Source organism: Megalobrama amblycephala, linkage group LG9 (assembly GCF_018812025.1).
Source record: "Megalobrama amblycephala isolate DHTTF-2021 linkage group LG9, ASM1881202v1, whole genome shotgun sequence".
Taxonomy (NCBI): domain Eukaryota; kingdom Metazoa; phylum Chordata; class Actinopteri; order Cypriniformes; family Xenocyprididae; genus Megalobrama; species Megalobrama amblycephala.
In genome coordinates, this window is record NC_063052.1 from 5,032,225 (window position 1) to 5,047,350 (window position 15,126).

The window sequence follows — 15,126 nt, forward strand, 5'->3', positions numbered from 1 at the left end:
ATTTATATAAAAATATTATTTAGCATCACTGAATCAACCTAATACATTCATTTATACCAGCAAAACACGTTTATGGGTTAAATCAGGTAGAAATGGCTCTTTAAGGTAACAATAGCAGCTTACCGCTTTTTACAGTGTAGCCAAACATGGGAGGAAAAATTGCTGTCTCTTATATGCTTTTTCTCGCTTTCTTTACTGCTGCTGTAGTGTTAAATTTGATGATATTTGATGGTTATCAGAAGATATGGTTTTAATATGTAATAAATGTGTGGTGATGTAAACACACAAAAATGCAATCCTGTCTTCCAACATTCTTTGTATGTCCAAACTCTCTTTGTTGCTCTAATGCTTACTGAAGTGCAGCTATCAAAGGCTGGTATCATGAATTCCCTGTAGCCTGACCCTTGAGTGAATAGGTTGACTGAGCAGGTTGAATACCACCTGATGCCTTTTTAATCACATGAGGAAGAGAGCAGAGAATCCTCCCTAAACGTCTAATGAAAGGTCAAGGTCCCGTGATCTTCTTGACCACTGTGCACAAAACAGGGTGGATACCTGTCCCTTTGATCTATTAGCATCTTGCACTCTTTGCCCCACCCAGAACCGTCTAATCAAATCTGGACAACTGGCAGCAACAGACAAGTCAGCAAAAAAAAGAACATATTGCACTTGACACTAAAAATGCAAAACATATGATTGTGTACATTTAGCATTTGTTAAAGGTACACTATGTAATTTTTCGCTAGAGGTCGCTTATTCAAAACAAAGGCGTAGCTTGATGATGCTTTGATTGCGTGGAATCATGGGAGGTGTTGTCTTCACGTCTACAGCTGGTGGGAAAGAATCAGGATGGGACTTGGGCAGAAAACATGTTCATGGATGAGATTATTAATGTTACTGTAGTATGAAGCAGAGCAGGGCCGAGTGCTGTGCGAGTGCTACTCAAAAATGAAAATTTGATGTTTATCTGCTTACCCCCAGGGCATCCAAGATGTAGGTGACTTTGTTTCTTCAGTAGAACACAAATGATGATTTTTAACTCCAACCGTTGCCGTCTGTCAGTCGTATAATGCATGGCAATGGGAACTTTGTCTATAAGAGTAAAAAAAACATGCACAGACAAACCAAATTAAACCCTGCGGCTCGTGACGACACATTGATGTCCTAAGACACGAAACGATTGGTTTGTGCGAGAAACCGAACAGTATTTATATCATTTTTTTACCTCTAATACACCACTATGTCCAACTGCCTTGAGTATTCGGTTGGTGAGGTCTGAAAACTTGCTCTGATGCCGGAAGTGATCTCTCGCGCATTTACCTCAATGAATGCGAGACATCGCTTCCGGCGTCAGAGCGCGTTTTCAGACCTCACACACCAGATGCTCAAGGCAGTTGAACATAGTGGTGTATTAGAGGTAAAAAATGATATAAATACTGTTCGGTTTCTCGCACGTTTGTCATCACGAGCCACAAGGTTTAATTTGGATTTGTCTGTGCATGTTTTTTTTTACTCTTATAGACGAAGTTCCCATTGCCATGCATTATACGACTGACAGACCACAACGGTTGGAGTTAAAAATCATCATTTGTGTTCTACCGAAGAAACAAAGTCAAACATCAAATTTTCATTTTTGGGTGAACTATCCCTTTAACGTAGGTGGACTTGAAATTGAAAAATTGTGTGTACTGACATCTTTCCGCGATTGAAACAACATTCCTTCTCATGTTTATTTGATGCTATAAATTAACTAGTAGTAAGAGATGATCGGTTCACGAGCCGCTTGAACTGAGGCACTACAGCGATCTGTCACGACACATTAAAGAGCCACAAATGGTATTTATTGTTTAAATTTCTTTAAAAATGACAAAATTTGACTGTTTCATATAAAAATTAACAGTTGCTCACATAATATAATAAAGCATCTTTGGTGTTTCCATTGTTTCTACAAAATAATAAATAAAAGAGTAACACGGTTATGATGTCATTGATAGGCGACGCATGGACACGATCCGTGTCCTGGTTTTCTCTGTATTTGAACATTCTTGGAAACATTTGGGATAATGTAAGTGCAAAAGTCAACAAAATACATAACATTGTTCTAGTGGTTTTTGGATATTTTAATCCAAAAATCTTACATATTGTACCTTTATAAAATTAAAAGACTCAGGATACAGAACTGTGAGGGGTCATGCAGGGACTTCTGGGGATGCATCTATCAGCATGAGGGGGCTTTTACACGGCACCGCAACTAAAAACTGAAAACCTTTTATGCTTTTTGGCTGTTCATTTACATGACAACAGCATTTTGGGGGCCTGAAAACGCAAACTTTTTAGTGTAGTTTGAAAATGATACTGTTGAGATTGTATGAAAACGGTGATGTCATGCGCATGCGTATTACGTGTTCAGTCTGTGTTTCTTTACAAAGTGATATCGCCAACTACTGGCCTGGCATGAATAATACAGCATTTTAGTCATTTTCACAGATCTGTGTGAACGGGGATTGTTTTGACAACGTTGTCATCTGTACGCAAAACTTTTCAAAAATGCAAAAGAAATTATTATTCTAACTATTCTAACTTTTAAAGTATTTAAAATATTTTAAATAATAAAATAAATATTATAAATATTGTAACATTATTATGGGAGTAAATTAAAGGTGTACCAAATAATTAAAGACACAAAAGACTCAATATACGCACATGTGAGGGGTGTGAGAGCTAAATTTTAAATTGATTCATTTTTTTTTTTTTTTTTTTTTACTTTTTAATAATATTTTAAAATATTTAAAATATAAAAGTACATTTAAAATCATTTTAAATATTGTAAATTTACTGTAAAAATAAAAAGTAGTCTTTTTTAAATTTAATACACATTTTCCTTATTTATGTCATAAAGTATAAATATTAAAAACATTTAACCTACTGTAAAAGTATTGTAAAATGTAAGAAAGAAATCTTATATTGAAATATATGAAATATAAATTGTCATTTTATGGTAGTTAAGCAATGTTTGCACTTTTACATTCTTTTTCCATTAAAATAATACACTTTTTTTTTACAGTGTGCTGATTGCATGTAAGTTGTGCATCTGCAACTGCATGAGGAGATGTCATTAAATACACCTAAATCCCTCCTCCAGGAGGGGCCCACGAGGGAGTGTGTGAATTAGAATTTGGGGTCAAATAGCTCTCCTGGTGACTCTTTGTTGCTTCCCATTGGTTGGATTTTAGAAGATGCACAAGCCAACCATCCCATCCATCGCCTGCTGTGTGCATATGCAAATGAGGGTTGCTCGTGGGTGGGTTGACATCACTTTGAAATGTATGTGAGATTGATGTCAGAGGACAAGTGAGAGCTAAGATCTCTCTGCTTGAAAGCAGAGTCTGGTATATTTATTTAAATATTCTTTATTGGTACAATATGTAAATGAACTAGTTTTTAATTAAAAGTTTTTATCATACATTTTTACATCCCACTGGAATTTTGAGTAACCTATGAATAAATGAAGTTATATTTTGCCTACTCCTGCATTTGTGATGAATAACTCTTATAATTTAATAGGTGCTAGTTATCATTTGCATGATTCAGCTGGTGATACATGAAGGTGAATGTATGAGATGCATATGGAAAAGATTGATTTGCATAGGTTTTTATATTGCAGCAAATACACAGATGTTTAAGGCCATGTGCTTGCATGAATAAAAGTATTCCAGAAGCAACAGTCACCGCTGATGCCTGACCAGCATCTCATGAGAACAAAAGCACCACTGATAGTGCAGGAACATTGCTATTTCATCCATGTAGCATCTGTATGTAAATCACAAATATACCACCATTCCTTTTAAAATCTTTCTTTTGTGTTTGTGGCTTTGAATATGTGATTTTTGCACTAAATTCAGAGAATGAAATTCAGAAACAAATCCACGCTTCTCATTAATATATAGCAGCCCAACGAGAGGTCCAGCCATGGAGGGTTTTGTCCAGCAGCAACTATTGACCAGCAGGGATGAATGTGAGTGGGAGGGTCACGTGGCCCCTTTGATTGATAGATGCTCATTAATTGGAAAGGGTGTAGGATTTTTTACTGCATTCTTCCGAGACTCAGCCCTGAGAGAAAGCCGGCTGTCAGCTCAGTTCTGGGTACGGAGTGTACTTGTTGCAAACTGCACCTTGGCAGGAGAAATCGGGTGAGAGAGAGACTGAAAAAGAGCGTGCGAGAGAGAGAGAGAGGATAGATTGAGATGGAGTGAGAGAGGTGGTGCATTTCACAACAACAGCCACTGAGTGAAAAGATTTCATAACCACTATCTGCAGTGACAGAAATGCTTCTAAATAAACAAAGTGAGCAGCAGTTATTTGACCGTTTATTGCCGTTTCAGATATTATTCCACTGAAGCAGGTATTTGCATATACGAGCAGAGTGCAGAAAAAAAAATGCAGAGATACTGAAAAGTTGCTCTGCATCTCTCTACTTGCAATATTAGTAACAATTCATATTTGCATATGCAATTATACCTGAGACCACAATGTACTCTTCAGACTCTGCCTGGGTTATTCAGGTACACATCATTCAGGATAGGATATTGTTGGATGTTTTTTTAAACTTCAGTTGAGACAGGATTTGCATGCCATGTCTGTTACAGCCTATGGACACTTCTCCTTTCCACCATATAAAAAAGCAAAAGAGGAAGCACAGCATCAATTCATAACTTCATTTTTAAAGTGTGTGTTTGTGGCTCAGGTTTTGCGTACATTGTGGAGACCAGCACAATAATCCCCATGAAGAAAACTTCTTAAAGTGCCCCTATTATGCTATTTTAAAGGTTCTTATAATTGTGTTTTGAGGACTCCTACAATAGGTTTACATGCATCCAAAGTCTAAAAACACTTTTTGTTTTCTAATAATATACATTGCATATCACGTAATTTCTGAAAACGGAAATAATCACATAAAGAGTCTGAAAACGGTTTGTTCGAAGATTCAGTTTCTCCAAAACCCTCCTTTCCGTGAGCCCAGTCTGCTCAGGGGTGCGTTTCCCAAAAGCATCATTAGCCAACTAACATCGCAAGGTCTGTCATTACTAACATAGTTCAACGATTTGGTGTTTCCCGAAACCATAGTTCAAATGAACATTCGCAAACTGCATTGCAAACTTGTGTGGTTGGAAGCATAGTTTCTTGTTTTTATGACGTGGACTTAAAGTGTTAGTTCACCCAAAAATGAAAATTCTGCCACTTATTACTCAACCTCATGCCGTTCTACACCCGTAAGACCTTCGTTAATCCTCGGAAAGCAAATTAAGATATTTTTGTTGAAATCCGATGGCTCCGTGAGGCCTGCATAGCCAGCAATGACATTTCCTCTCTCAAGATCCATCAATGTATCATGATTTGGATCGCGTGTCAAACCGACAAACTGCTGAAATCACGTGACTTTGGCGCTCCGAACCGCTGATTCGACACGCTGATTCATAATGCTCCGAAGCTTCCTGAAGCAGTGTTTTGAAATCGGCCATCACTATATAAGTCGTTATTTTGGTTTTTTTTGGCACACCAAAAATATTCTCGTCGCTTTATAATATTAATATTAAACCACTGTACTCACATGAACGGATTTAAATATGTTTTTAGTACATGGATCTTGAGAGAGGAAATGTCATTGCTGGCTATGCAGGCCTCACTGAGCCATCGGATTTCAACAAAAATATCTTAATTTGTGTTCCGAAGATTAACGAAGGTCTTATGGGTGTGGAACGGCATGAGGGTGAGTAATTAATTACATTATTTTCATTTTTGGGTGAACTAACCCTTTAATAAATCGTTATCTTGAGCAAAATAAGCAAGATGACGTTAAGTACAATGTATATATTTTATTTTGAATACATACAAATGTCATTTACATATTTTAGTTTGTCAAGAGATTTAAACCACCGCTTTTGAAGAGTGTGCATGTGCGTACGTGCTCTGGTACGTAAGAACGAGCCTATGCAAAATAACTGAGAAAAATGAGAATTAGTCCTCAGATGCCATGTCTGTAATTTATAGTAAAAAATCTACAAGGAGATTTTATTGTCAGGAGACAGTACCTATTGTGCACTTTGATCTTTAAAACTTTGCAGATCTTTTACATTCACAAACAGCTATATTACACACTACATGAAAGGTAACATTCAAAAAAGCATAGCAGGGTTAATGGAAAATGTCCACCATGATAGAAAAAAAAACTTGTGTATGTGACTTTTTGTGAAACTGTATATTTTATGAAATGAATGAATGGATGAATGAATAAATAAACAACTAATATAAAAATAAAAATATGTGTTGACAGGAACAGCCTACTTATAATGGAATATATGCTGCAAATGTTCAATGAGTGGCCGATAGACTTCCATTATTAGTGCTTTTCTGTCAACACATACTTTGTTGTCAGTCAAAAGAAGTGAATTGTTTACATTTTCAGTGCATTTTTGTTTTATTTGTATGATACATTTTTAATTTAGAGCCTTTGTATATACAGCCTTTTCTCATTTTCTTGAATTGTCTCGTCATTTTTTTTCTTTTTCCTTTTGTGTTTCAAATCAGTAGCCAACAACACCCACCATTTGCATTTCAATACAGCCTGCTTCTTGCACTGCTGAACACTTGGAGACTTTGCTCAAACTATGAGTTCTAGGGTTGTCGTACACGTTCATGCATGTTAGAAATAATTTGTATTTTTTTCTATGTATAATTGACTGTGTATGTGTGTATTTATCAGTACAGCAGGGAGTGATTACAAAGCCATCTCCTCCGTATCCTGGTTCAGGCTGGTCCTTGCTTATCCCCACCCACTCATCTCCGAGATCTTCTGCTGGCTCTGCAATCTTGGTCTTTGCAGTCTGCCAGACAGTTACCCACCCACCTGCTTACACATACGGATTTACATGTACAAATTAAGCACTTGAACATACTCACAGCTTATTAGAGGCATACCATATAATTTGACTGTGAAATTACTGTTTTGATTTGAAAGGGATAGTTCAGCCAAAAATGAATGTTTTGTCATTATTTACTCGCCCTTATGTCATTCCAAATGTGTATGATGTTATTTTTTTAAGTGGAAAACAGAAGTAAAAATGTGGAAAACAAAACAGAATAAAAAAAGTAGTCCTATACAGCTTGTGTGCTCAAACAAATACCTCATCAGTTGAATGTATTTCAATCATGTGACAAACTTCCATTCATGTTTGTTTAATGTAACCTATTGAAATTATCACAATCATTGAACCAATTTTCCTTTAAAGGTGCCCTAGAACTTTTTTAAAAAAAATATGTAATATAAGTCTAAGGTGTCCCCTGAATGTGTCTGTGAAGTTTCAGCTCAAAATACCCAATAGATTTTTTTTTTATTCATTTTTTTAACTACCTATTTTGGGGCATAATAAGAAATGAGCTGATTCAGGGTGTGTGGCCCTTTAAATCTCGTGCTCCACGCCCCGAGAGCTCGCGCTTGCCTTAAACAACATAAAAAAAGTTCAAACAGCTAATATAACCCTCAGAATGGATCTTTACAAAGTGTTCGTCATGCAGCATGTCTAATCGCGTAAGTACAGTGTTTATTTTGATGTTTACATTTGATTCTGAATGAGTTTGAGGCTATGCTCCGTGGCTAACGGCTAATGCTACACTGTTGGAGAGATTTATAAAGAATGAAGTTGTGTTTATGCATTATACACACTGCAAGTGTTTAAAAATGAAAATAGCGACGGCTCTTGTCTCCGTGAATACAGTAAGAAACGATGGTAACTTTAACCACATTTAGCAGTACATTAGCAACATGCTAACAAAACATTTAGAAAGACAATTTACAAATATCACTAAAAATATCATGTTATCATGAATCATGTTGCTCCATCTGCCATTTTTTGCTATTGTCCTTGCTTGCTTACCTAGTCTGTTGATTCAGCTGTGCACATCTAGACGTTCTGCCCTTGTCTAATGCCTTTCATAATGTTGGGAACATGGGCTGGCATATGCAAATATTGGGGGCGTACACCCCGACTGTTATGTAACAGTCGGTGTTATGTTGAGATTTGCCCTGTTCTTCGGAGGTCTTTTAAACAAATGAGAATGGGCTCACCAAAATTGGACAATTTGGAAAAACGTTGCCTGGTCTGATGAGTCTCGATTTCTGCTGCAACATTCAGATGGTAGGGTCAGAATTTGGCCTAAACATGAAAGCATGGATCCATCCTACCTGGCTGCTGCTGCTGGTGTAATGGTGTGGGGATATTTTCTTGGCAGACTTTGGGCCCTTTAGTACCAACATGAGCATCGTTTAAATGCCACAGCATTGTTGCTGATCATGTCCATCCCTTTATGATCACAGTCTAGCCACCTTCTGATGGCTACTTCCAGCAGGATAATGCGCCATGTCACAAAGCTCAAATCATCTCAAACTGGTTTCTTGAACTTGACAATCACCAGATCTCAATCCAATAGAGCACCTTTAAGATGTGGTGGAATGAGAGATTTGCATCATGGATGTGCATCCAACAAATCTACAGCAACTGCATGACACTTTCATGTCAATATGGACCAAAATCTCCGAGGAATGTTTTTAAATGGGGCTGTTGAATGCTTGAATCTGTTTAGATGACGAACATTCTAAGATGTACAATTATTTACAGGGAAACGCACGGCTGAAGTAGTTCTAGGCTTGACCGCATTACAGTTCCATATCACTTTGCAAAATGATTTCAGTTATTTCAAAGGTCCTTACAGCCTACAACAGAAAAAAGAAACAAAACCCACGATGACAATGACCAAGCAAATAAATATAGTAAACACAACAAAAAAAAACAACAAATTAGTGTTATGGTTTTTGGTTTTTGTTTTATTATGTCCTGAAAGCTCATACTCTCTTTCTCCCGCTCTCCAGTACGGACACACACTCGCACAGAAACGTGTTCTTCGTGATGCTCTGATTAATTAATCAGTAAAATAGTTTAGTAACTTAAAAGCCACATGACATTTCTCACCAGCGAGGTAATAATTGTGTGGTTCTTGAGGTAGATAAACTTACATTTTCGCTATAGAGTGGCTCAGGGATGACGCATTTTTGTAGGCAAAACCCGGCAGCGAGTTAGCATTTTAGGACTTCCGGTTCCAACGCCGTAAAGTCTATGGGTTTTTTTAATGGGTTTTTGCTAAATCACCTGAAATAAGGTCTGTGGTTAACAAAGCCTCTAAATACTTTCACGTTTTGATCTATGACATAAAACACACCAGTTATAATCCACTTGTGATTTTTTAAACTTTTACTGTGTCTTAAAGGATTAGTCCACTTTTAAATAAAATTTTCCTGATAATTTACTCACCCCCATGTCATCTAATATGTCCATGTCTTTCTTTCTTCAATCGAAAAGAAATTTAAGTTTTTGATGAAAACATTCCAGGATTTTTTTCCATATAGTAGACTTCAATGGGCACCAAACAGTTGAAGGTCAAAATTAGTTTCACTGCAGCTTCAAATTGTTCTACATAATCCCAGATGAGAAATAAGGGTCTTATCTAGTGAAACCATCGCTCATTTTCTGAAAAAAAAATGAAAATTATATAAGTTTGAACCATAAATAAATAAATCTTGAACTAGCTCTCTTCTTCTTCTCTATTAGAATTCCGGTAGTGTAGACACTGCTAAGTGTATTACTGCCCTCCACAGGTCAAAGTTTTGAACTAATTTTATATGCAATATGATAGTATATAACAATTAGTTCAAACTTTGACCTGTGGAGGGCAGTAATACACATTGTCTATACTGCCGGAATTCTAATAGAGAAGAAGAAGAAGAGAGCTAGTTTAAGATGAGTATTTATGGTTAAAACTTATACAATTTTCAATTTTTTTCAGAAAATGAGCAATGGTTTCACTAGATAAGACCCTTATTTCTCATCTGGGATCGTGTAGAACAATTTGAAGCTGCAGTGAAACTAATTTTGACCTTCAACTGTTTGGTGCCCATTGAAGTCTACTATATGGAAACATATCCTGGAATGTTTTCATCAAAAACTTTAATTTCTTTTCGACTGAAGAAAGAAAGACATGAACATCTTGGATGACATGGGGGTGAGTAAATTATCAGGAAAAGTTTATTTAAAAGAGGACTAATCCTTTAAAATCGGCGGTTGCTAACAAGTTGCTAAAAGGGACTACTTCCTTTGGCAGGGACTTTAGACGTCATCACTAAAAACGGGGCATTTGGACAGCATTTCTCATGAAAAAGTGGAAAAGTATTCATAACAGCACAGATCATAATCAGCGAGCATGTTTTTAAATAAAGTTGTTTTTTAAATACAGTTTGAGGACGCTTTTGTGGTGACGACGTTGATCCGCGACTATGGTGTGCTGTAGTCTGTTTATAGCTTACTGTTAGCCTTTTATATCTGACGACTTTATTTAGGCTTCAAAATCTACAAATGTTGTGTTAACTTGTAAAGATTATCTTGATAGACAAAACGTGCAAGTGTCATAACCCTTTGTTAAACACAGAGCTTATTTTCTGCGATTTTCCAAAAGTCTATGCATAGGCTTTCAACCGAGGGAACCCGTGCGCCGCTAACTTCCGGGTTGGCCTACAAAAACGCGTCATCCCTGGGGCACTCTATTAGTAGAGACACTGCTGCTGAACACTGTTGAGAGATGCACAGACTCAGGTAGGCTAATTCACATATGCTTATTCTCTCTCTCTCTCAATGGCTCAAGCCTTCGTTACTAGTTCTGAAATGACATTTTGTAATTAGCAATGGAAGCTTGGGATGAGATGCGTAAGAAATTAGACCAACACACAAGAGTGTTTCAAGGACAAAAACCTGACAAATGTCTTGAAATACAACATCTGAACAGTGTCTTGAGGTGTGGTAACCGTAGTATAATCAGAATAATTGACTCCGGGCTGTTGAATTATTAGAAAATAATGCAAACCCAAGGTGTAACGGTCACGATGTGAATATATATACACACACACATATATACAAGTATTCTAAAGACTTGTTTATGGTCTTGTTTATGATGTTTACTGTTCTTTTATGAGTTTTTTTGGTCCTTTTGAAAACACTATCAATATTTTACAGTCAAGAGCTGCATTAAGATTCTTCAAAAAAAATCTCTAACAGAAAAATCATGAGCAGTCAGAAAAATTTGGAATGACTAAATGAATAATAATTATAGAATTTCCATTTTTTGTCAAAAGCACCCATATGTAGACTGTATTATAGGGACTACATGTGTTAGTGTACGACAAGGGCCTATGTGGAGGGGGGGGGGGGGGGGGGGGACAGGAAGGAATTTGAAGGAAGGAAGGAATCTGAGACCAAGATTGGGTTAAATGATGTCCCTTGGTGTGTCTGCATGATAGGAATCTCTATCCTCCTGGTCACCTCCACAGCATTCCTGGAAATCTGTGCAGCAGCCAAAAAGAATGATCACATCATTGATTTGATGCCATCTTCGTTTGATCACAGACCACTGTTCATTTACAAATGGATTACAGACATCCTCTTGTGACCAGACAAAATTAATCAAACTGCCGACAGAAAAGCCACAAAACCACAAAGGTCAGAATAACTTTCATTAACAACCCAGATTCTGCATACAGAAATCTTACACTGGTAATATGAGTGAAGGTCATTGATATGATTATAACATGGCAAAATGGTACCTGGAGCCCTTATAATTTAATCTTTAAACACATTAAAGACACTTCAAATGCCTATGTAAAACAAGACACACATGTAATGTTTTATTGCACTGGTAAATAAAGAAGTTAGTATAAAAAATGAATGTTCTGTTATCATTTACTCGCCCTCTATTAACATTTAATCATTAACTTTTATCCAGATGAGGAACATCACAAGCCATTTATCATAGAAGAAACCAACAATATTTGTAAACCTTATTTCCCACATTTATTCCCTGGTTAATATCATGTGCCTCTTTTTTACAGCTGACTGGATAAATAGCCTCCATTCCAGCAGAGGAACAGCCTTTCAGCAATGGCCTACTGGAATGCAGTGGGTGTTAACAGAGAAGCTGCACATCCTGGCCTGCAGTCTGCTCAAAATCAAGATTAGCAGGCCCTCACAATGAGCAGCGTTGAGTTGGGATGGTCCAGATGACAGATTGACCTGTACAGCGATGCCCTCTTCAAAGAACTAGACCCTTGTATATCAACACTGCATACAATGGTAGAGCAAACTGGCCTCTGAATGAAATAAAGAGTTTCAGCAATGTCCACAAACATCAGCTCAATGTCAGGTTGTAACACATTTACATTGTATAAAAAAGTGGATACATGTAGTTGTTAACTTACAGAGATCAACATGTCCTGCTTGCCTAGGGTCAGTGGGAAAGCTTGTGCGTTGATCGTCTGGCTACATGCGGATCCAAAATTATGTCAAAGATTAAAGGGTTAGTTCACTCAAAAATGAAAATTCTGTCATTATTTACTAGTGGTGGGCCGTTATCGGTGTTAACGTGAGACTCTTATCGGGCGATAAAAAAATATCGCCGTTAATCTATTCTCAAAGTTGGGTTGGGAGCTGGGTCTATACTACGCAAGCTATGATGACTTTCACCCATAGACTGTAAAAAAATATGGACGTAGTGTCCGTGATGTCAACCATAAATTTCTGAACAGCAGTTTTGACGCGTAAATGAGGCCGCGGCCATCTTAGCTGCGCGTCACCGCACGTCACTCCCAGATAACTGAAAATGGGCAAAGAGGCGGGGAGATGGTTTGAGCTGATATGACTGGTTGCTGAAACCACGCCCTCCTAGCTCAACGTGACCATGTTAGCAAGCAAAGGAGCTATCTATCTAGAGACTATCTAAATTATTAATGAAGATAAGTTTTATCATCAGAAAGTTCTAAAGGTTTACTGTCAATCTACGGTGTTTTTTTAAGCTATAGATGCTCCAACACCAGTAATTTGTGTTGGGTGTGCAAATAACAACATGGAAAATCAAAATGGGACTTCATACCTTTATAATAGAGATCACGAGATGAATCCAATCTGTGGCACTTGGGTAAAATATAAATGTCCATTGCAAAACAAAAAACAGTACTTTTTGTCCATGAAATATTGATATATTATCCATTGTTTGCATAACATTTCTTCTGAATGATCTGCTCTCTGTCATCGTTCTTCAAGAAATAATGCAATCTGAGCAGCGTTTCTGTTGTAAAACTGTATACGATCATATCTAACAAACAAATGAGCCGTGTCCAAAGTATATTTTTTCAAAATAGTGCAGCAGTTTTAGTTATAATATCCAAGCAGTGCTGTCAGAGTTGTATATCCTCCTGGTATTGTCATTGTAGTAAATCTCACAAACAAAACAAATGCCACGATCCAACAACGTGTGTTCTGTTTCTTCCGCATGCATGCACATCTACACAGACACACATCAGTCTCGAATATTATGCAGCAAGCCATATTTTATAATTGTATAAAATAATCGAGCACAAATACGGCTGAGATGCCAAATTCAGCGGCTGGAATTAGCTGAGGTAAAGTGACGGCTCACAGACAGCAGCGGCATCTACCTGTCACTCAAGTGACCACGCCCTTAATTATGCAGAACTTTAAGGCTTAATATTATTTAAAAGAATGAGTTAGAAAAAAAATTCACCCCCCTCACAGTTGTCATGAAGGGCAAAATTAGCAGTATAGACCAAAACCACAATTTGAACCAACTTGTAAACATGTTTTTTTCTGCTGTAAATTTGGCCAATTTAACATGGGACTCAATGAGATTCTGCTCTCTTTTGGAGCCTGTCCCTAGCGGCCAGTCGATGAATCGCAGTTTAAGTCACTTCCGTATTGGCTTCACGAGAGACTGGGGGAGGTTGCCGCTTGCTTTCACCTTGATATTTTAGCGCGGATGCATAGACCTTATGTAGCCCCGCCCCTTTTCAGCGCTGTGCTCATTGTCTTTTGACTTCCGGTTTGTATTTCCACAGCGATCTTACGTATTTATGAATGAACTGCTCATTTTAAAATCTCCCCGGTCTACTGAAATTTAAGACATCTGCTTTAAACATTACAATGCTCATGATAACGTTCATTAACTCTACAACAAGTAAATACACTTCACCCGCTAATTTTTCTTCAACAGCGATGCCATAAAAATATAGGCTACAGGGCTACCGCAAAAACGGAAGTTCAAAGACAATATTCCAAAGATGGCGGCGCACTTGTTTCTCTGGAAAATAAGGTCTATACCTAGCCGAATTGACCCTTCGCAAAGACCCGCCCCCCTTAGTTACTGTTGCTTTGTCCGACAAGCCCTGGCGCTGTCACGCCACACACAGTGATAAATGCATCACGGAGCAAAGAGGACACTGATAACACGTCGACAGACAAGACAGAGCAGGTTACTTATGATATTAAACAAAGTCCCAGCTTTAAAACTGTGTAGTTCTTTTTAAGAAAATCAAACAATAAAAACCGTTTTATGTTTTATGTGTCGTGACCATGGTCGTGACAGATTGCTGTAGCGCCTCAGCTCAAGAGGCTTGTAAACCGATCATCTCTCACTAGGAGTCCATTTATAGCATCAAATAAACATGAATGAACATGAGAATCAATGTTGTTTCAAACGCGGAAAGATGTCAATATACACAAGTTTAACTCCACCGAGGTTAATCTTCTAAACTCCTGACTGCTTTGTCGGACAAAATGGCGGATTACTTTTAGTCATTATTTGGGTAGCACACATATTTTGAATGTCTTCGGCAGAATTCAAATGAGCCATTTTAATCTAGATTAATTCCAAGATTACAGTGAGATTAATCTAGATTAAAAAAATTAATCTATGCCCACCACTATTATTTACTCACCCTCATGCCGTTCCTCACCCGTAAGACCTTTGTTCATCTTCACAACACAAATTAAGATATTTTTGAGGAAATCCGAGAGGTATCTGACTCGTCCATAGACAGCAATATACTTTCAAGGTCCAGAAAGGTACTAAAGACATTGTTAAAACAGTCAACATAAACATTGTATGAGAAAGACACAGAAGAGAAGATATTGTTGAATAAAGTCGTTATCAAAAGGTATTCTCATCGCTTCATGAAAT